At 36.0% G+C, this 22479-nt stretch overlaps 16 non-coding genes across 16 annotated transcripts; all 16 read left to right on the top strand.

The window, feature by feature from the left end:
- The first annotated feature begins 1134 nt into the window (after positions 1-1134).
- On the top strand, positions 1135-1216 carry TRNAS-CGA (transfer RNA serine (anticodon CGA)). The gene has a single exon. It is a non-coding gene; the product is annotated as a tRNA-Ser (tRNA).
- A 1231-nt stretch (positions 1217-2447) lies between these two features.
- Positions 2448-2529, top strand: TRNAS-CGA (transfer RNA serine (anticodon CGA)). The gene has a single exon. It is a non-coding gene; the product is annotated as a tRNA-Ser (tRNA).
- A 1231-nt stretch (positions 2530-3760) lies between these two features.
- On the top strand, positions 3761-3842 carry TRNAS-CGA (transfer RNA serine (anticodon CGA)). The gene has a single exon. It is a non-coding gene; the product is annotated as a tRNA-Ser (tRNA).
- A 1230-nt stretch (positions 3843-5072) lies between these two features.
- On the top strand, positions 5073-5154 carry TRNAL-CAA (transfer RNA leucine (anticodon CAA)). The gene has a single exon. It is a non-coding gene; the product is annotated as a tRNA-Leu (tRNA).
- Positions 5155-6385: 1231 nt separating this feature from the next.
- TRNAS-CGA (transfer RNA serine (anticodon CGA)) lies at positions 6386-6467 on the top strand. Its single transcript has one exon. It is a non-coding gene; the product is annotated as a tRNA-Ser (tRNA).
- Positions 6468-7699: 1232 nt separating this feature from the next.
- TRNAS-CGA (transfer RNA serine (anticodon CGA)) lies at positions 7700-7781 on the top strand. Its single transcript has one exon. It is a non-coding gene; the product is annotated as a tRNA-Ser (tRNA).
- Positions 7782-10325: 2544 nt separating this feature from the next.
- Positions 10326-10407, top strand: TRNAS-CGA (transfer RNA serine (anticodon CGA)). Its single transcript has one exon. It is a non-coding gene; the product is annotated as a tRNA-Ser (tRNA).
- Positions 10408-11632: 1225 nt separating this feature from the next.
- TRNAS-CGA (transfer RNA serine (anticodon CGA)) lies at positions 11633-11714 on the top strand. Its single transcript has one exon. It is a non-coding gene; the product is annotated as a tRNA-Ser (tRNA).
- A 1231-nt stretch (positions 11715-12945) lies between these two features.
- TRNAS-CGA (transfer RNA serine (anticodon CGA)) lies at positions 12946-13027 on the top strand. The gene has a single exon. It is a non-coding gene; the product is annotated as a tRNA-Ser (tRNA).
- Positions 13028-14258: 1231 nt separating this feature from the next.
- On the top strand, positions 14259-14340 carry TRNAS-CGA (transfer RNA serine (anticodon CGA)). Its single transcript has one exon. It is a non-coding gene; the product is annotated as a tRNA-Ser (tRNA).
- Positions 14341-15571: 1231 nt separating this feature from the next.
- Positions 15572-15653, top strand: TRNAS-CGA (transfer RNA serine (anticodon CGA)). Its single transcript has one exon. It is a non-coding gene; the product is annotated as a tRNA-Ser (tRNA).
- Positions 15654-16884: 1231 nt separating this feature from the next.
- TRNAS-CGA (transfer RNA serine (anticodon CGA)) lies at positions 16885-16966 on the top strand. The gene has a single exon. It is a non-coding gene; the product is annotated as a tRNA-Ser (tRNA).
- A 1231-nt stretch (positions 16967-18197) lies between these two features.
- On the top strand, positions 18198-18279 carry TRNAS-CGA (transfer RNA serine (anticodon CGA)). Its single transcript has one exon. It is a non-coding gene; the product is annotated as a tRNA-Ser (tRNA).
- Positions 18280-19510: 1231 nt separating this feature from the next.
- TRNAS-CGA (transfer RNA serine (anticodon CGA)) lies at positions 19511-19592 on the top strand. The gene has a single exon. It is a non-coding gene; the product is annotated as a tRNA-Ser (tRNA).
- A 1230-nt stretch (positions 19593-20822) lies between these two features.
- On the top strand, positions 20823-20904 carry TRNAL-CAA (transfer RNA leucine (anticodon CAA)). Its single transcript has one exon. It is a non-coding gene; the product is annotated as a tRNA-Leu (tRNA).
- A 1231-nt stretch (positions 20905-22135) lies between these two features.
- Positions 22136-22217, top strand: TRNAS-CGA (transfer RNA serine (anticodon CGA)). Its single transcript has one exon. It is a non-coding gene; the product is annotated as a tRNA-Ser (tRNA).
- Positions 22218-22479: the final 262 nt, after the last annotated feature.

The following is a 22479-nucleotide window of genomic DNA, read 5'->3' as shown; positions in this document are numbered from 1 at the left end:
TGCCTGCCTGTTCTCTCTTTCTCTATCCCCCATTCTCCTCCTCTCCTTGAGACCGAGCCCAGGAATCTCAGCAGCCATACTAAGTAGCATTTATTAATTACAAATGCATTTTGAATGTCAAATTTGTAAGAAAGTTTTGTACATTTAGCAAAATATCAAATTCATTTGAAAGAAAATGATGTCCACTCAAAGTAAAAAGAGCTTTGGTTACTTTCAATGCACAACATTTTACTTTCAAATCGTGTCAGATGACTTTCAGTGCTAATTATTATATCATTAACCTCTCCTTTATTAAAAATTGTGCTTTAATGCAAAAAAAGAAAAATAATTGTCTGTGCATACTCTCATGTAGCACAATTATCTTCACTAGCTCAAAAGGGCCGCTCATTGTGCAAAATGGATTGTCAAATCAGAGCAAACAATGGAATATCCCCATCATTCCTTGAACACTTGATTAGTTTACAAAACAAGCAAAATTCAAAAGAGTGTAGAAGGTTTGATAGGCTCAAGCATCTCTAATCTTGATGTAAGTTTGGCTACACTAAAAAATATATTGAAAGTGCTTTCCAAACTAGCTCTGTAGCCAGCTGATCGTATTTGCACAAATATAAGTCAAACTATTAGTGATATTTTCCAAATGATTAAACATGACAATTAGTGTGATAAAGCAACACAGGAATAAGTAGTTGAATCTCTTTTGTGTAGTCAAATCATTTTTCATTTTGCTTGGAAAGTTGATAATGTTTAAAATTAACACTCAATCATTTTAATAGCACGTAATATCACAGGTGTACAATCATGGAATCCTTCGATATCTCAGCTGGTAAAGCGGAGGACTGTAAAAGAGATTGGTACAGAAATCCTAAGGTCGCTGCTTTATTTCCGGCTCGAAGGATGACGCTTTTGATAAACTTAGATGTCAGTACTGACATTTTATAAACCCAAAACTATACCAAGTATAAAGCATTCTCCAAGTTATATTTTAAAAATCATTAACGCAGGCCACTGTGGTCAGGATTAACTTCCCATGGAAATAATCTCTGATACAATATTACTTCAGTCATCCTCACATCATGAAATGAAGTAGCTCAACCCATAGAGAAACTTTTGTGAAAACATCACATTGCATGAGAGGTAGTCGTGGCCGAGTGGTTAAGGCGATGGACTCGAAATCCATTGTGGTCTCCCCGCGCAGGTTCAAATCCTGCCGACTACGACCACATGGTTGTTTAATTTTTCAGAAAATTTGCTAAAAGCTTGAAACCAGTGATGTTCAGGGTGAGTCAGGCACTGGCACATCAAAATCTTTAGGAAGCCTGCCTGTTCTCTCTTTCTCTATCCCCCATTCTCCTCCTTTCCTTGAGACTGAGCCCAGGAATTTCAGCAGCCATACTAAGTAGCATTTATTAATTACAAATGCATTTTGAATGTCAAATTTGTAAGAAAGTTTTGTACATTTAGCAAAATATCAAATTCATTTGAAAGAAAATGATGTCCACTCAAAGTAAAAAGAGCTTTGGTTACTTTCAATGCACAACATTTTACTTTCAAATCGTGTCAGATGACTTTCAGTGCTAATTATTATATCATTAACCTCTCCTTTATTAAAAATTGTGCTTTAATGCAAAAAAAGAAAAATAATTGTCTGTGCATACTCTCATGTAGCACAATTATCTTCACTAGCTCAAAAGGGCCGCTCATTGTCCAAAATGGATTGTCAAATCAGAGCAAACAATGGAATATCCCCATCATTCCTTGAACACTTGATTAGTTTACAAAGCAAGCAAAATTCAAAAGAGTGTAGAAGGTTTGATAGGCTCAAGCATCTCTAATCTTGATGTAAGTTTGGCTACACTAAAAAATCTATTGAAAGTGCTTTCCAAACTAGCTCTGTAGCCAGCTGATCGTATTTGCACAAATATAAGTCAAACTATTAGTGATATTTTCCAAATTATTAAACATGGCAATTTGTGTGAAAAAGCAACACAGGAATAAGTAGTTGAATCTCTTTTGTGTAGTCAAATCATTTTTCATTTTGCTTGGAAAGTTGATAATGTTTAAAATTAACACTCAATCATTTTAATAGCACGTAATATCACAGGTGTACAATCATGGAATCCTTCGATATCTCAGCTGGTAGAGCGGAGGACTGTAAAAGAGATTGGTACAGAAATCCTTAGGTCGCTGCTTCATTTCCGGCTCGAAGGATGACGCTTTTGATAAACTTAGATGTCAGTACTGACATTTTATAAACCCAAACCTATACCAAGTATAAAGCATTCTCCAAGTTATATTTTAAAAATCATTAATGCAGGCAACTGTGGTCAGGATTAACTTCCCATGGAAATCATCTCTGATACAATATTACTTCAGTCATCCTCACAGCCTGAAATGAAGTAGCTCAACCCATAGAGAAACTTTTGTGAAAACATCACATTGCATGAGAGGTAGTCGTGGCCGAGTGGTTAAGGCGATGGACTCGAAATCCATTGGGGTCTCCCCGCGCAGGTTCAAATCCTGTCGACTACGACCACATGGTTGTTTAATTTTTCAGAAAATTTGCTAAAAGCTTGAAACCAGTGATGTTCAGGGTGAGTCAGGCACTGGCACATCAAAATCTTTAGGATGCCTGCCTGTTCTCTCTTTCTCTATCCCCCATTCTCCTTCTCTCCTTGAGACTGAGCCCAGGAATCTCAGCAGCCATACTAAGTAGCATTTATTAATTACAAATGCATTTTGAATGTCAAATTTGTAAGAAAGTTTTGTACATTTAGCAAAATATCAAATTCATTTGAAAGAAAATGATGTCCACTCAAAGTAAAAAGAGCTTTGGTTACTTTCAATGCACAACATTTTACTTTCAAATCGTGTCAGATGACTTTCAGTGCTAATTATTATATCATTAACCTCTCCTTTATTAAAAATTGTGCTTTAATGCAAAAAAAGAAAAATAATTGTCTGTGCATACTCTCATGTAGCACAATTATCTTCACTAGCTCAAAAGGGCCGCTCATTGTCCAAAATGGATTGTCAAATCAGAGCAAACAATGGAATATCCCCATCATTCCTTGAACACTTGATTAGTTTACAAAACAAGCAAAATTCAAAAGAGTGTAGAAGGTTTGATAGGCTCAAGCATCTCTAATCTTGATGTAAGTTTGGCTACACTAAAAAATCTATTGAAAGTGCTTTCCAAACTAGCTCTGTAGCCAGCTGATCGTATTTGCACAAATATAAGTCAAACTATTAGTGATATTTTCCAAATGATTAAACATGACAATTAGTGTGATAAAGCAACACAGGAATAAGTAGTTGAATCTCTTTTGTGTAGTCAAATCATTTTTCATTTTGCTTGGAAAGTTGATAATGTTTAAAATTAACACTCAATCATTTTAATAGCACGTAATATCACAGGTGTACAATCATGGAATCCTTCGATATCTCAGCTGGTAAAGCGGAGGACTGTAAAAGAGATTGGTACAGAAATCCTAAGGTCGCTGCTTTATTTCCGGCTCGAAGGATGACGCTTTTGATAAACTTAGATGTCAGTACTGACATTTTATAAACCCAAAACTATACCAAGTATAAAGCATTCTCCAAGTTATATTTTAAAAATCATTAACGCAGGCCACTGTGGTCAGGATTAACTTCCCATGGAAATCATCTCTGATACAATATTACTTCAGTCATCCTCACATCCTGAAATGAAGTAGCTCAACCCATAGAGAAACTTTTGTGAAAACTTCACATTGCATGAGAGGTAGTCGTGGCCGAGTGGTTAAGGCGATGGACTCGAAATCCATTGGGGTCTCCCCGCGCAGGTTCAAATCCTGCCGACTATGACCACATGGTTGTTTAATTTTTCAGAAAATTTGCTAAAAGCTTGAAACCAGTGATGTTCAGGGTGAGTCAGGCACTGGCACATCAAAATCTTTAGGATGCCTGCCTGTTCTCTCTTTCTCTATCCCCCATTCTCCTCCTTTCCTTGAGACTGAGCCCAGGAATTTCAGCAGCCATACTAAGTAGCATTTATTAATTACAAATGCATTTTGAATGTCAAATTTGTAAGAAAGTTTTGTACATTTAGCAAAATATCAAATTCATTTGAAAGAAAATGATGTCCACTCAAAGTAAAAAGAGCTTTGGTTACTTTCAATGCACAACATTTTACTTTCAAATCGTGTCAGATGACTTTCAGTGCTAATTATTATATCATTAACCTCTCCTTTATTAAAAATTGTGCTTTAATGCAAAAAAGAAAAATAATTGTCTGTGCATACTCTCATGTAGCACAATTATCTTCACTAGCTCAAAAGGGCCGCTCATTGTCCAAAATGGATTGTCAAATCAGAGCAAACAATGGAATATCCCCATCATTCCTTGAACACTTGATTAGTTTACAAAACAAGCAAAATTCAAAAGAGTGTAGAAGGTTTGATAGGCTCAAGCATCTCTAATCTTGATGTAAGTTTGGCAACACTAAAAAATCTATTGAAAGTGCTTTCCAAACTAGCTCTGTAGCCAGCTGATCGTATTTGCACAAATATAAGTCAAACTATTAGTGATATTTTCCAAATTATTAAACATGACAATTTGTGTGATAAAGCAACACAGGAATAAGTAGTTGAATCTCTTTTGTGTAGTCAAATCATTTTTCATTTTGCTTGGAAAGTTGATAATGTTTAAAATTAACACTCAATAATTTTAATAGCACGTAATATCACAGGTGTACAATCATGGAATCCTTCGATATCTCAGCTGGTAGAGCGGAGGACTGTAAAAGAGATTGGTACAGAAATCCTTAGATCGCTGCTTCATTTCCGGCTCGAAGGATGACGCTTTTGATAAACTTAGATGTCAGTACTGACATTTTATAAACCCAAACCTATACCAAGTATAAAGCATTCTCCAAGTTATATTTTAAAAATCATTAATGCAGGCAACTGTGGTCAGGATTAACTTCCCATGGAAATCATCTCTGATACAATATTACTTCAGTCATCCTCACAGCCTGAAATGAAGTAGCTCAACCCATAGAGAAACTTTTGTGAAAACATCACATTGCATGAGAGGTAGTCGTGGCCGAGTGGTTAAGGCGATGGACTCAAAATCCATTGGGGTCTTCCCGCGCAGGTTCAAATCCTGCCGACTACAACCACATGGTTGTTTACTTTTTCAGAAAATTTGCTAAAAGCTTGAAACCAGTGATGTTCAGGGTGAGTCAGGCACTGGCACATCAAAATCTTTAGGATGCCTGCCTGTTCTCTCTTTCTCTATCCCCCATTCTCCTCCTTTCCTTGAGACTGAGCCCAGGAATTTCAGCAGCCATACTAAGTAGCATTTATTAATTACAAATGCATTTTGAATGTCAAATTTGTAAGAAAGTTTTGTACATTTAGCAAAATATCAAATTCATTTGAAAGAAAATGATGTCCACTCAAAGTAAAAAGAGCTTTGGTTACTTTCAATGCACAACATTTTACTTTCAAATCGTGTCAGATGACTTTCAGTGCTAATTATTATATCATTAACCTCTCCTTTATTAAAAATTGTGCTTTAATGCAAAAAAAGAAAAATAATTGTCTGTGCATACTCTCATGTAGCACAATTATCTTCACTAGCTCAAAAGGGCCGCTCATTGTCCAAAATGGATTGTCAAATCAGAGCAAACAATGGAATATCCCCATCATTCCTTGAACACTTGATTAGTTTACAAAACAAGCAAAATTCAAAAGAGTGTAGAAGGTTTGATAGGCTCAAGCATCTCTAATCTTGATGTAAGTTTGGCTACACTAAAAAATCTATTGAAAGTGCTTTCCAAACTAGCGCTGTAGCCAGCTGATCGTATTTGCACTAATATAAGTCAAACTATTAGTGATATTTTCCAAATGATTAAACATGACAATTTGTGTGATAAAGCAACACAGGAATAAGTAGTTGAATCTCTTTTGTGTAGACAAATCATTTTTCATTTTGCTTGGAAAGTTGATAATGTTTAAAATTAACACTCAATCATTTTAATAGCACGTAATATCACAGGTGTACAATCATGGAATCCTTCGATATCTCAGCTGGTAGAGCGGAGGACTGTAAAAGAAATTGGTACAGAAATCCTAAGGTCGCTGCTTCATTTCCGGCTCGAAGGATGACGCTTTTGATAAACTTAGATGTCAGTACTGACATTTTATAAACCCAAAACTATACCAAGTATAAAGCATTCTCCAAGTTATATTTTAAAAATCATTAACGCAGGCCACTGTGGTCAGGATTAACTTCCCATGGAAATCATCTCTGATACAATATTACTTCAGTCATCCTCACAGCCTGAAATGAAGTAGCTCAACCCATAGAGAAACTTTTGTGAAAACTTCACATTGCATGAGAGGTAGTCGTGGCTGAGTGGTTAAGGCGATGGACTCGAAATCCACTGGTGTCTCCCTGCGCAGGTTCAAATCCTGCCGACTACGACCACATAGTTGTTTAATTTTTCAGAAAATTTGCTAAAAGCTTGAAACCAGTGATGTTCAGGGTGAGTCAGGCACTGGCACATCAAAATCTTTAGGATGCCTGCCTGTTCTCTCTTTCTCTATCCCCAATTCTCCTCCTCTCCTTGAGACTGAGCCCAGGAATCTCAGCAGCCATACTAAGTAGCATTTATTAATTACAAATGCATTTTGAATGTCAAATTTGTAAGAAAGTTTTGTACATTTAGCAAAATATCAAATTCATTTGAAAGAAAATGATGTCCACTCAAAGTAAAAAGAGCTTTGGTTACTTTCAATGCACAAAATTTTACTTTCAAATCGTGTCAGATGACTTTCAGTGCTAATTATTATATCATTAACCTCTCCTTTATTAAAAATTGTGCTTTAATGCAAAAAAAGAAAAATAATTGTCTGTGCATACTCTCATGTAGCACAATTATCTTCACTAGCTCAAAAGGGCCGCTCATTGTCCAAAATGGATTGTCAAATCAGAGCAAACAATGGAATATCCCCATCATTCCTTGAACACTTGATTAGTTTACAAAACAAGCAAAATTCAAAAGAGTGTAGAAGGTTTGATAGGCTCAAGCATCTCTAATCTTGATGTAAGTTTGGCTACACTAAAAAATCTATTGAAAGTGCTTTCCAAACTAGCTCTGTAGCCAGCTGATCGTATTTGCACAAATATAAGTCAAACTATTAGTGATATTTTCCAAATGATTAAACATGACAATTAGTGTGATAAAGCAACACAGGAATAAGTAGTTGAATCTCTTTTGTGTAGTCAAATCATTTTGCATTTTGCTTGGAAAGTTGATAATGTTTAAAATTAACACTCAATCATTTTAATAGCACGTAATATCACAGGTGTACAATCATGGAATCCTTCGATATCTCAGCTGGTAAAGCGGAGGACTGTAAAAGAGATTGGTACAGAAATCCTAAGGTCGCTGCTTCATTTCCGGCTCGAAGGATGACGCTTTTGATAAACTTAGATGTCAGTACTGACATTTTATAAACCCAAAACTATACCAAGTATAAAGCATTCTCCAAAGTTATATTTTAAAAATCATTAATGCAGGCCACTGTGGTCAGGATAAACTTCCCATGGAAATCATCTCTGATAAAATATTACTTCAGTCATCCTCACAGCCTGAAATGAAGTAGCTCAACCCATAGAGAAACTTTTGTGAAAACATCACATTGTATGAGAGGTAGTCGTGGCCGAGTGGTTAAGGTGATGGACTCGAAATCTATTGGTGTCTCCCCGCGCAGGTTCAAATCCTACCGACTACGACCACATGGTTATTTAATTTTTCAGAAAATTTGCTAAAAGCTTGAAACCAGTGATGTTCAGGGTGAGTCAGGCACTGGCACATCAAAATCTTTAGGATGCCTGCCTGTTCTATCTTTCTCTATCCCCCATTCTCCTCCTCTCCTTGAGACTGAGCCCAGGAATCTCAGCAGCCATACTAAGTAGCATTTATTAATTACAAATGCATTTTGAATGTCAAATTTGTAAGAAAGTTTTGTACATTTAGCAAAATATCAAATTCATTTGAAAGAAAATGATGTCCACTCAAAGTAAAAAGAGCTTTGGTTACTTTCAATGCACAACATTTTACTTTCAAATCGTGTCAGATGACTTTCAGTGCTAATTATTATATCATTAACCTCTCCTTTATTAAAAATTGTGCTTTAATGCAAAAAAAGAAAAATAATTGTCTGTGCATACTCTCATGTAGCACAATTATCTTCACTAGCTCAAAAGGGCCGCTCATTGTCCAAAATGGATTGTCAAATCAGAGAAAACAATGGAATATCCCCATCATTCCTTGAACACTTGATTAGTTTACAAAACAAGCAAAATTCAAAAGAGTGTAGAAGGTTTGATAGGCTCAAGCATCTCTAATCTTGATGTAAGTTTGGCTACACTAAAAAATCTATTGAAAGTGCTTTCCAAACTAGCTCTGTAGCCAGCTGATCGTATTTGCACTAATATAAGTCAAACTATTAGTGATATTTTCCAAATGATTAAACATGACAATTTGTGTGATAAAGCAACACAGGAATAAGTAGTTGAATCTCTTTTGTGTAGTCAAATCATTTTTCATTTTGCTTGGAAAGTTGATAATGTTTAAAATGAACACTCAATCATTTTAATAGCACGTAATATCACAGGTGTACAATCATGGAATCCTTCGATATCTCAGCTGGTAGAACGGAGGACTGTAAAAGAAATTGGTACAGAAATCCTAAGGTCGCTGCTTCATTTCCGGCTCGAAGGATGACGCTTTTGATAAACTTAGATGTCAGTACTGACATTTTATAAACCCAAAACTATACCAAGTATAAAGCATTCTCCAAGTTATATTTTAAAAATCATTAACGCAGGCCACTGTGGTCAGGATTAACTTCCCATGGAAATCATCTCTGATACAATATTACTTCAGTCATCCTCACAGCCTGAAATGAAGTAGCTCAACCCATAGAGAAACTTTTGTGAAAACTTCACATTGCATGAGAGGTAGTCGTGGCTGAGTGGTTAAGGCGATTGACTCGAAATCCACTGGTGTCTCCCTGCGCAGTTTCAAATCCTGCCGACTACGACCACATGGTTGTTTAATTTTTCAGAAAATTTGCTAAAAGCTTGAAACCAGTGATGTTCAGGGTGAGTCAGGCACTGGCACATCAAAATCTTTAGGATGCCTGCCTGTTCTCTCTTTCTCTATCCCCAATTCTCCTCCTCTCCTTGAGACTGAGCCCAGGAATCTCAGCAGCCATACTAAGTAGCATTTATTAATTACAAATGCATTTTGAATGTCAAATTTGTAAGAAAGTTTTGTACATTTAGCAAAATATCAAATTCATTTGAAAGAAAATGATGTCCACTCAAAGTAAAAAGAGCTTTGGTTACTTTCAATGCACAACATTTTACTTTCAAATCGTGTCAGATGACTTTCAGTGCTAATTATTATATCATTAACCTCTCCTTTATTAAAAATTGTGCTTTAATGCAAAAAAAGAAAAATAATTGTCTGTGCATACTCTCATGTAGCACAATTATCTTCACTAGCTCAAAAGGGCCGCTCATTGTCCAAAATGGATTGTCAAATCAGAGCAAACAATGGAATATCCCCATCATTCCTTGAACACTTGATTAGTTTACAAAACAAGCAAAATTCAAAAGAGTTTAGAAGGTTTGATAGGCTCAAGCATCTCTAATCTTGATGTAAGTTTGGCTACACTAAAAAATCTATTGAAAGTGCTTTCCAAACTAGCTCTGTAGCCAGCTGATCGTATTTGCACAAATATAAGTCAAACTATTAGTGATATTTTCCAAATGATTAAACATGACAATTAGTGTGATAAAGCAACACAGGAATAAGTAGTTGAATCTCTTTTGTGTAGTCAAATCATTTTACATTTTGCTTGTAAAGTTGATAATGTTTAAAATTAACACTCAATCATTTTTATAGCACGTAATATCACAGGTGTACAATCATGGAATCCTTCTATATCTCAGCTGGTAGAGCGGAGGACTGTAAAAGAGATTGATACAGAAATCTTAAGGTCGCTGCTTCATTTCCGGCTCGAAGGATGATGCTTTTGATAAACTTAGATGTCAGTACTGACATTTTATAAACCCAAAACTATACCAAGTATAAAGCGTTCTCCAAGTTATATTTTAAAAATCATTAATGCAGGCCACTGTGGTCAGGATAAACTTCCCATGGAAATCATCTCTGATAAAATATTACTTCAGTCATCCTCACAGCCTGAAATGAAGTAGCTCAACCCATAGAGAAACTTTTGTGAAAACATCACATTGTATGAGAGGTAGTCGTGGCTGAGTGGTTAAGGTGATGGACTCGAAATCCATTGGTGTCTCCTCGTGCAGGTTCAAATCCTACCAACTACGACCACATGGTTATTCAATTTTTCAGAAAATTTGCTAAAAGCTTGAAACCAGTGATGTTCAGGGTGAGTCAGGCACTGGCACATCAAAATCTTTAGGATGCCTGCCTGTTCTATCTTTCTCTATCCCCCATTCTCCTCCTCTCCTTGAGACTGAGCCCAGAAATCTCAGCAGCCATACTAAGTAGCATTTATTAATTACAAATGCATTTTGAATGTCAAATTTGTAAGAAAGTTTTGTACATTTAGCAAAATATCAAATTCATTTGAAAGAAAATGATGTCCACTCAAAGTAAAAAGAGCTTTGGTTACTTTCAATGCACAACATTTTACTTTCAAATCATGTCAACTGACTTTCAGTGCTAATTATTATATCATTAACCTCTCCTTTATTAAAAATTGTGCTTTAATGCAAAAAAAGAAAAATAATTGTCTGTGCATATTCTCATGTAGCACAATTATCTTCACTAGCTCAAAAGGGCCGCTCATTGTCCAAAATGGATTGTCAAATCAGAGCAAACAATGGAATATCCCCATCATTCCTTGAACACTTGATTAGTTTACAAAACAAGCAAAATTCAAAAGAGTGTAGAATGTTTGATAGGCTCAAGCATCTCTAATCTTGATGTAAGTTTGGCTACACTAAAAAATCTATTGAAAGTGCTTTCCAAACTAGCTCTGCAGCCAGTTGATTGTATTTGCACAAATATAAGTCAAACTATTAGTGATATTTTCCAAATGATTAAACATGACAATTTGTGTGATAAAGCAACACAGGAATAAGTAGTTGAATCTCTTTTGTGTAGTCAAATCATTTTTCATTTTGTTTGGAAAGTTGATAATGTTTAAAATTAACACTCAATAATTTTAATTGCACGTAATATCACAGGTGTACAATCGTGGAATCCTTCGATATCTCAGCTGGTAGAGCGGAGGACTGTAAAGGAGATTGGTACAGAAATCCTAAGGTCGCTGCTTCATTTCCGGCTTGAAGGATGACGCTTTTGATAAACTTAGATGTCAGTACTGACATTTTATAAACCCAAAACTATACCAAGTATAAAGCATTCTCCAAGTTATATTTTAAAAATCATTAACGCAGGCCACTGTGGTCAGGATTAACTTCCCATTTAAATCATCTCTGATACAATATTACTTCAGTCATCTTCACAGCCTGAAATGAAGTAGCTCAACTGAAACTTTTGTGAAAACTTCACATTGCATGAGAGGTAGTCGTGGCCGAGTGGTTAAGGCGATGGACTCGAAATCCATTGGGGTCTCCCTGCACAGGTTCAAATCCTGCCGACTACGACCACATGGTTGTTTAATTTTTCAGAAAATTTGCTAAAAGCTTGAAACCAGTGATGTTCAGGGTGAGTCAGGCACTGGCACATCAAAATCTTTAGGATGCCTGCCTGTTCTCTCTTTCTCTATCCCCCATTCTCCTCCTCTCCTTGAGACTGAGCCCAGGAATCTCAGCAGCCATACTAAGTAGCATTTATTAATTACAAATGCATTTTAAATGTCAAATTTGTAAGAAAGTTTTGTACATTTAGCAAAATATCAAATTCATTTGAAAGAAAATGATGTCCACTCAAAGTAAAAAGCGCTTTGGTTACTTTCAATGCACAACATTTTACTTTCAAATCGTGTCAGATGACTTTCAGTGCTAATTATTATATCATTAACCTCTCCTTTATTAAAAATTGTGCTTTAATGCAAAAAAAGAAAAATAATTGTCTGTGCATACTCTCATGTAGCACAATTATCTTCACTAGCTCAAAAGGGCCGCTCATTGTCCAAAATGGATTGTCAAATCAGAGCAAACAATGGAATATCCCCATCATTCCTTGAACACTTGATTAGTTTACAAAACAAGCAAAATTCAAAAGAGTGTAGAAGGTTTGATAGGCTCAAGCATCTCTAATCTTGATGTAAGTTTGGCTACACTAAAAAATCTATTGAAAGTGCTTTCCAAACTAGCTCTGTAGCCAGCTGATCGTATTTGCACTAATATAAGTCAAACTATTAGTGATATTTTCCAAATGATTAAACATGACAATTTGTGTGATAAAGCAACACAGGAATAAGTAGTTGAATCTCTTTTGTGTAGTCAAATCATTTTTCATTTTGCTTGGAAAGTTGATAATGTTTAAAATTAACACTCAATCATTTTAATAGCATGTAATATCACAGGTGTACAATCATGGAATCCTTCTATATCTCAGCTGGTAGAGCGGAGGACTGTAAAAGAGATTGGTACAGAAATCTTAAGGTCGCTGCTTCATTTCCGGCTCGAAGGATGACGCTTTTGATAAACTTAGATGTCAGTACTGACATTTTATAAACCCAAAACTATACCAAGTATAAAGCATTCTCCAAGTTATATTTTAAAAATCATTAACGCAGGCCACTGTGGTCAGGATTAACTTCCCATGGAAATCATCTCTGATACAATATTACTTCAGTCATCCTCACATCCTGAAATGAAGTAGCTCAACCCATAGAGAAACTTTTGTGAAAACTTCACATTGCATGAGAGGTAGTCGTGGCCGAGTGGTTAAGGCGATGGACTCGAAATCCATTGGGGTCTCCCCGCGCAGGTTCAAATCCTGCCGACTATGACCACATGGTTGTTTAATTTTTCAGAAAATTTGCTAAAAGCTTGAAACCAGTGATGTTCAGGGTGAGTCAGGCACTGGCACATCAAAATCTTTAGGATGCCTGCCTGTTCTCTCTTTCTCTATCCCCCATTCTCCTCCTTTCCTTGAGACTGAGCCCAGGAATTTCAGCAGCCATACTAAGTAGCATTTATTAATTACAAATGCATTTTGAATGTCAAATTTGTAAGAAAGTTTTGTACATTTAGCAAAATATCAAATTCATTTGAAAGAAAATGATGTCCACTCAAAGTAAAAAGAGCTTTGGTTACTTTCAATGCACAACATTTTACTTTCAAATCGTGTCAGATGACTTTCAGTGCTAATTATTATATCATTAACCTCTCCTTTATTAAAAATTGTGCTTTAATGCAAAAAAAGAAAAATAATTGTCTGTGCATACTCTCATGTAGCACAATTATCTTCACTAGCTCAAAAGGGCCGCTCATTGTCCAAAATGGATTGTCAAATCAGAGCAAACAATGGAATATCCCCATCATTCCTTGAACACTTGATTAGTTTACAAAGCAAGCAAAATTCAAAAGAGTGTAGAAGGTTTGATAGGCTCAAGCATCTCTAATCTTGATGTAAGTTTGGCTACACTAAAAAATCTATTGAAAGTGCTTTCCAAACTAGCTCTGTAGCCAGCTGATCGTATTTGCACAAATATAAGTCAAACTATTAGTGATATTTTCCAAATGATTAAACATGACAATTTGTGTGATAAAGCAACACAGGAATAAGTAGTTGAATCTCTTTTGTGTAGTCAAATCATTTTTCATTTTGTTTGGAAAGTTGATAATGTTTAAAATTAACACTCAATCATTTTAATAGCACGTAATATCACAGGTGTACAATCATGGAATCCTTCGATATCTCAGCTGGTAGAGCGGAGGACTGTAAAAGAGATTGGTACAGAAATCCTTAGGTCGCTGCTTCATTTCCGGCTCGAAGGATGACGCTTTTGATAAACTTAGATGTCAGTACTGACATTTTATAAACCCAAACCTATACCAAGTATAAAGCATTCTCCAAGTTATATTTTAAAAATCATTAATGCAGGCAACTGTGGTCAGGATTAACTTCCCATGGAAATCATCTCTGATACAATATTACTTCAGTCATCCTCACAGCCTGAAATGAAGTAGCTCAACCCATAGAGAAACTTTTGTGAAAACATCACATTGCATGAGAGGTAGTCGTGGCCGAGTGGTTAAGGCGATGGACTCGAAATCCATTGGGGTCTCCCCGCGCAGGTTCAAATCCTGCCGACTACGACCATATGGTTGTTTAATTTTTCAGAAAATTTGCTAAAAGCTTGAAACCAGTGATGTTCAGGGTGAGTCAGGCACTGGCACATCAAAATCTTTAGGATGCCTGCCTGTTCTCTCTTTCTCTATCCCCCATTCTCCTCCTCTCCTTGAGACTGAGCCCAGGAATCTCAGCAGCCATACTAAGTAGCATTTATTAATTACAAATGCATTTTGAATGTCAAATTTGTAAGAAAGTTTTGTACATTTAGCAAAATATCAAATTCATTTGAAAGAAAATGATGTCCACTCAAAGTAAAAAGAGCTTTGGTTACTTTCAATGCACAACATTTTACTTTCAAATCGTGTCAGATGACTTTCAGTGCTAGTTATTATATCATTAACCTCTCCTTTATTAAAAATTGTGCTTTAATGCAAAAAAAGAAAAATAATTGTCTGTGCATACTCTCATGTAGCACAATTATCTTCACTAGCTCAAATGGGCCGCTCATTGTCCAAAATGGATTGTCAAATCAGAGCAAACAATGGAAAATCCCCATCATTCCTTGAACACTTGATTATTTTACAAAACAAGCAAAATTCAAAAGAGTGTAGAAGGTTTGATAGGCTCAAGCATCTCTAATCTTGATGTAAGTTTGGCTACACTAAAAAATCTATTGAAAGTGCTTTCCAAACTAGCTCTGTAGCCAGCTTATCGTATTTGCACAAATATAAGTCAAACTATTAGTGATATTTTCCAAATTATTAAACATGACAATTTGTGTGATAAAGCAACACAGGAATAAGTAGTTGAATCTCTTTTGTGTAGTCAAATCATTTTTCATTTTGTTTGGAAAGTTGATAATGTTTAAAATTAACACTCAATCATTTTAATAGCACGTAATATCACAGGTGTACAATCATGGAATCCTTCGATATCTCAGCTGGTAGAGCGGAGGACTGTAAAAGAGATTGGTACAGAAATCCTTAGGTCGCTGCTTCATTTCCGGCTCGAAGGATGACGCTTTTGATAAACTTAGATGTCAGTACAGACATTTTATAAACCCAAACCTATACCAAGTATAAAGCATTCTCCAAGTTATATTTTAAAAATCATTAATGCAGGCAACTGTGGTCAGGATTAACTTCCCATGGAAATCATCTCTGATACAATATTACTTCAGTCATCCTCACAGCCTGAAATGAAGTAGCTCAACCCATAGAGAAACTTCTGTGAAAACATCACATTGCATGAGAGGTAGTCGTGGCCGAGTGGTTAAGGCGATGGACTCGAAATCCATTGGGGTCTCCCCGTGCAGGTTCAAATCTTGCCGACTACGACCACATGGTTGTTTAATTTTTCAGAAAATTTGCTAAAAGCTTGAAACCAGTGATGTTCAGGGTGAGTCAGGCACTGGCACATCAAAATCTTTAGGATGCCTGCCTGTTCTCTCTTTCTCTATCCCCCATTCTCCTCCTCTCCTTGAGACCGAGCCCAGGAATCTCAGCAGCCATACTAAGTAGCATTTATTAATTACAAATGCATTTTGAATGTCAAATTTGTAAGAAAGTTTTGTACATTTAGCAAAATATCAAATTCATTTGAAAGAAAATGATGTCCACTCAAAGTAAAAAGAGCTTTGGTTACTTTCAATGCACAACATTTTACTTTCAAATCGTGTCAGATGACTTTCAGTGCTAATTATTATATCATTAACCTCTCCTTTATTAAAAATTGTGCTTTAATGCAAAAAAAGAAAAATAATTGTCTGTGCATACTCTCATGTAGCACAATTATCTTCACTAGCTCAAAAGGGCCGCTCATTGTGCAAAATGGATTGTCAAATCAGAGCAAACAATGGAATATCCCCATCATTCCTTGAACACTTGATTAGTTTACAAAACAAGCAAAATTCAAAAGAGTGTAGAAGGTTTGATAGGCTCAAGCATCTCTAATCTTGATGTAAGTTTGGCTACACTAAAAAATCTATTGAAAGTGCTTTCCAAACTAGCTCTGTAGCCAGCTGATCGTATTTGCACAAATATAAGTCAAACTATTAGTGATATTTTCCAAATGATTAAACATGACAATTAGTGTGATAAAGCAACACAGGAATAAGTAGTTGAATCTCTTTTGTGTAGTCAAATCATTTTTCATTTTGCTTGGAAAGTTGATAATGTTTAAAATTAACACTCAATCATTTTAATAGCACGTAATATCACAGGTGTACAATCATGGAATCCTTCGATATCTCAGCTGGTAAAGCGGAGGACTGTAAAAGAGATTGGTACAGAAATCCTAAGGTCGCTGCTTCATTTCCGGCTCGAAGGATGACGCTTTTGATAAACTTAGATGTCAGTACTGACATTTTATAAACCCAAAACTATACCAAGTATAAAGCATTCTCCAAGTTATATTTTAAAAATCATTAACGCAGGCCACTGTGGTCAGGATTAACTTCCCATGGAAATAATCTCTGATACAATATTACTTCAGTCATCCTCACATCATGAAATGAAGTAGCTCAACCCATAGAGAAACTTTTGTGAAAACATCACATTGCATGAGAGGTAGTCGTGGCCGAGTGGTTAAGGCGATGGACTCGAAATCCATTGGGGTCTCCCCGCGCAGGTTCAAATCCTGCCGACTACGACCACATGGTTGTTTAATTTTTCAGAAAATTTGCTAAAAGCTTGAAACCAGTGATGTTCAGGGTGAGTCAGGCACTGGCACATCAAAATCTTTAGGAAGCCTGCCTGTTCTCTCTTTCTCTATCCCCCATTCTCCTCCTTTCTTTGAGACTGAGCCCAGGAATTTCAGCAGCCATACTAAGTAGCATTTATTAATTACAAATGCATTTTGAATGTCAAATTTGTAAGAAAGTTTTGTACATTTAGCAAAATATCAAATTCATTTGAAAGAAAATGATGTCCACTCAAAGTAAAAAGAGCTTTGGTTACTTTCAATGCACAACATTTTACTTTCAAATCGTGTCAGATGACTTTCAGTGCTAATTATTATATCATTAACCTCTCCTTTATTAAAAATTGTGCTTTAATGCAAAAAAAGAAAAATAATTGTCTGTGCATACTCTCATGTAGCACAATTATCTTCACTAGCTCAAAAGGGCCGCTCATTGTCCAAAATGGATTGTCAAATCAGAGCAAACAATGGAATATCCCCATCATTCCTTGAACACTTGATTAGTTTACAAAGCAAGCAAAATTCAAAAGAGTGTAGAAGGTTTGATAGGCTCAAGCATCTCTAATCTTGATGTAAGTTTGGCTACACTAAAAAATCTATTGAAAGTGCTTTCCAAACTAGCTCTGTAGCCAGCTGATCGTATTTGCACAAATATAAGTCAAACTATTAGTGATATTTTCCAAATTATTAAACATGGCAATTTGTGTGATAAAGCAACACAGGAATAAGTAGTTGAATCTCTTTTGTGTAGTCAAATCATTTTTCATTTTGCTTGGAAAGTTGATAATGTTTAAAATTAACACTCAATCATTTTAATAGCACGTAATATCACAGGTGTACAATCATGGAATCCTTCGATATCTCAGCTGGTAGAGCGGAGGACTGTAAAAGAGATTGGTACAGAAATCCTTAGGTCGCTGCTTCATTTCCGGCTCGAAGGATGACGCTTTTGATAAACTTAGATGTCAGTACTGACATTTTATAAACCCAAACCTATACCAAGTCTAAAGCATTCTCCAGGTTATATTTTAAAAATCATTAATGCAGGCAACTGTGGTCAGGATTAACTTCCCATGGAAATCATCTCTGATACAATATTACTTCAGTCATCCTCACAGCCTGAAATGAAGTAGCTCAACCCATAGAGAAACTTTTGTGAAAACATCACATTGCATGAGAGGTAGTCGTGGCCGAGTGGTTAAGGCGATGGACTCGAAATCCATTGGGGTCTCCCCGCGCAGGTTCAAATCCTGCCGACTACGACCACATGGTTGTTTAATTTTTCAGAAAATTTGCTAAAAGCTTGAAACCAGTGATGTTCAGGGTGAGTCAGGCACTGGCACATCAAAATCTTTAGGATGCCTGCCTGTTCTCTCTTTCTCTATCCCCCATTCTCCTTCTCTCCTTGAGACTGAGCCCAGGAATCTCAGCAGCCATACTAAGTAGCATTTATTAATTACAAATGCATTTTGAATGTCAAATTTGTAAGAAAGTTTTGTACATTTAGCAAAATATCAAATTCATTTGAAAGAAAATGATGTCCACTCAAAGTAAAAAGAGCTTTGGTTACTTTCAATGCACAACATTTTACTTTCAAATCGTGTCAGATGACTTTCAGTGCTAATTATTATATCATTAACCTCTCCTTTATTAAAAATTGTGCTTTAATGCAAAAAAAGAAAAATAATTGTCTGTGCATACTCTCATGTAGCACAATTATCTTCACTAGCTCAAAAGGGCCGCTCATTGTCCAAAATGGATTGTCAAATCAGAGCAAACAATGGAATATCCCCATCATTCCTTGAACACTTGATTAGTTTACAAAACAAGCAAAATTCAAAAGAGTGTAGAAGGTTTGATAGGCTCAAGCATCTCTAATCTTGATGTAAGTTTGGCTACACTAAAAAATCTATTGAAAGTGCTTTCCAAACTAGCTCTGTAGCCAGCTGATCGTATTTGCACAAATATAAGTCAAACTATTAGTGATATTTTCCAAATGATTAAACATGACAATTAGTGTGATAAAGCAACACAGGAATAAGTAGTTGAATCTCTTTTGTGTAGTCAAATCATTTTTCATTTTGCTTGGAAAGTTGATAATGTTTAAAATTAACACTCAATCATTTTAATAGCACGTAATATCACAGGTGTACAATCATGGAATCCTTCGATATCTCAGCTGGTAAAGCGGAGGACTGTAAAAGAGATTGGTACAGAAATCCTAAGGTCGCTGCTTTATTTCCGGCTCGAAGGATGACGCTTTTGATAAACTTAGATGTCAGTACTGACATTTTATAAACCCAAAACTATACCAAGTATAAAGCATTCTCCAAGTTATATTTTAAAAATCATTAACGCAGGCCACTGTGGTCAGGATTAACTTCCCATGGAAATCATCTCTGATACAATATTACTTCAGTCATCCTCACATCCTGAAATGAAGTAGCTCAACCCATAGAGAAACTTTTGTGAAAACTTCACATTGCATGAGAGGTAGTCGTGGCCGAGTGGTTAAGGCGATGGACTCGAAATCCATTGGGGTCTCCCCGCGCAGGTTCAAATCCTGCCGACTATGACCACATGGTTGTTTAATTTTTCAGAAAATTTGCTAAAAGCTTGAAACCAGTGATGTTCAGGGTGAGTCAGGCACTGGCACATCAAAATCTTTAGGATGCCTGCCTGTTCTCTCTTTCTCTATCCCCCATTCTCCTCCTTTCCTTGAGACTGAGCCCAGGAATTTCAGCAGCCATACTAAGTAGCATTTATTAATTACAAATGCATTTTGAATGTCAAATTTGTAAGAAAGTTTTGTACATTTAGCAAAATATCAAATTCATTTGAAAGAAAATGATGTCCACTCAAAGTAAAAAGAGCTTTGGTTACTTTCAATGCACAACATTTTACTTTCAAATCGTGTCAGATGACTTTCAGTGCTAATTATTATATCATTAACCTCTCCTTTATTAAAAATTGTGCTTTAATGCAAAAAAGAAAAATAATTGTCTGTGCATACTCTCATGTAGCACAATTATCTTCACTAGCTCAAAAGGGCCGCTCATTGTCCAAAATGGATTGTCAAATCAGAGCAAACAATGGAATATCCCCATCATTCCTTGAACACTTGATTAGTTTACAAAACAAGCAAAATTCAAAAGAGTGTAGAAGGTTTGATAGGCTCAAGCATCTCTAATCTTGATGTAAGTTTGGCAACACTAAAAAATCTATTGAAAGTGCTTTCCAAACTAGCTCTGTAGCCAGCTGATCGTATTTGCACAAATATAAGTCAAACTATTAGTGATATTTTCCAAATTATTAAACATGACAATTTGTGTGATAAAGCAACACAGGAATAAGTAGTTGAATCTCTTTTGTGTAGTCAAATCATTTTTCATTTTGCTTGGAAAGTTGATAATGTTTAAAATTAACACTCAATAATTTTAATAGCACGTAATATCACAGGTGTACAATCATGGAATCCTTCGATATCTCAGCTGGTAGAGCGGAGGACTGTAAAAGAGATTGGTACAGAAATCCTTAGATCGCTGCTTCATTTCCGGCTCGAAGGATGACGCTTTTGATAAACTTAGATGTCAGTACTGACATTTTATAAACCCAAACCTATACCAAGTATAAAGCATTCTCCAAGTTATATTTTAAAAATCATTAATGCAGGCAACTGTGGTCAGGATTAACTTCCCATGGAAATAATCTCTGATACAATATTACTTCAGTCATCCTCACAGCCTGAAATGAAGTAGCTCAACCCATAGAGAAACTTTTGTGAAAACATCACATTGCATGAGAGGTAGTCGTGGCCGAGTGGTTAAGGCGATGGACTCAAAATCCATTGGGGTCTTCCCGCGCAGGTTCAAATCCTGCCGACTACGACCACATGGTTGTTTACTTTTTCAGAAAATTTGCTAAAAGCTTGAAACCAGTGATGTTCAGGGTGAGTCAGGCACTGGCACATCAAAATCTTTAGGATGCCTGCCTGTTCTCTCTTTCTCTATCCCCCATTCTCCTCCTCTCCTTGAGACTGAGCCCAGGAATCTCAGCAGCCATACTAAGTAGCATTTATTAATTACAAATGCATTTTGAATGTCAAATTTGTAAGAAAGTTTTGTACATTTAGCAAAATATCAAATTCATTTGAAAGAAAATGATGTCCACTCAAAGTAAAAAGAGCTTTGGTTACTTTCAATGCACAACATTTTACTTTCAAATCGTGTCAGATGACTTTCAGTGCTAATTATTATATCATTAACCTCTCCTTTATTAAAAATTGTGCTTTAATGCAAAAAAAGAAAAATAATTGTCTGTGCATACTCTCATGTAGCACAATTATCTTCACTAGCTCAAAAGGGCCGCTCATTGTCCAAAATGGATTGTCAAATCAGAGCAAACAATGGAATATCCCCATCATTCCTTGAACACTTGATTAGTTTACAAAACAAGCAAAATTCAAAAGAGTGTAGAAGGTTTGATAGGCTCAAGCATCTCTAATCTTGATGTAAGTTTGGCTACACTAAAAAATCTATTGAAAGTGCTTTCCAAACTAGCTCTGTAGCCAGCTGATCGTATTTGCACTAATATAAGTCAAACTATTAGTGATATTTTCCAAATGATTAAACATGACAATTTGTGTGATAAAGCAACACAGGAATAAGTAGTTGAATCTCTTTTGTGTAGACAAATCATTTTTCATTTTGCTTGGAAAGTTGATAATGTTTAAAATTAACACTCAATCATTTTAATAGCACGTAATATCACAGGTGTACAATCATGGAATCCTTCGATATCTCAGCTGGTAGAGCGGAGGACTGTAAAAGAAATTGGTACAGAAATCCTAAGGTCGCTGCTTCATTTCCGGCTCGAAGGATGACGCTTTTGATAAACTTAGATGTCAGTACTGACATTTTATAAACCCAAAACTATACCAAGTATAAAGCATTCTCCAAGTTATATTTTAAAAATCATTAACGCAGGCCACTGTGGTCAGGATTAACTTCCCATGGAAATCATCTCTGATACAATATTACTTCAGTCATCCTCACAGCCTGAAATGAAGTAGCTCAACCCATAGAGAAACTTTTGTGAAAACTTCACATTGCATGAGAGGTAGTCGTGGCTGAGTGGTTAAGGCGATGGACTCGAAATCCACTGGTGTCTCCCTGCGCAGGTTCAAATCCTGCCGACTACGACAACATAATTGTTTAATTTTTCAGAAAATTTGCTAAAAGCTTGAAACCAGTGATGTTCAGGGTGAGTCAGGCACTGGCACATCAAAATCTTTAGGATGCCTGCCTGTTCTCTCTTTCTCTATCCCCAATTCTCCTCCTCTCCTTGAGACTGAGCCCAGGAATCTCAGCAGCCATACTAAGTAGCATTTATTAATTACAAATGCATTTTGAATGTCAAATTTGTAAGAAAGTTTTGTACATTTAGCAAAATATCAAATTCAT

This window comes from Pseudophryne corroboree, chromosome 4 (assembly GCF_028390025.1).
Source record: "Pseudophryne corroboree isolate aPseCor3 chromosome 4, aPseCor3.hap2, whole genome shotgun sequence".
Taxonomy (NCBI): domain Eukaryota; kingdom Metazoa; phylum Chordata; class Amphibia; order Anura; family Myobatrachidae; genus Pseudophryne; species Pseudophryne corroboree.
This window is presented reverse-complemented; position numbering and strand designations above follow the sequence as displayed.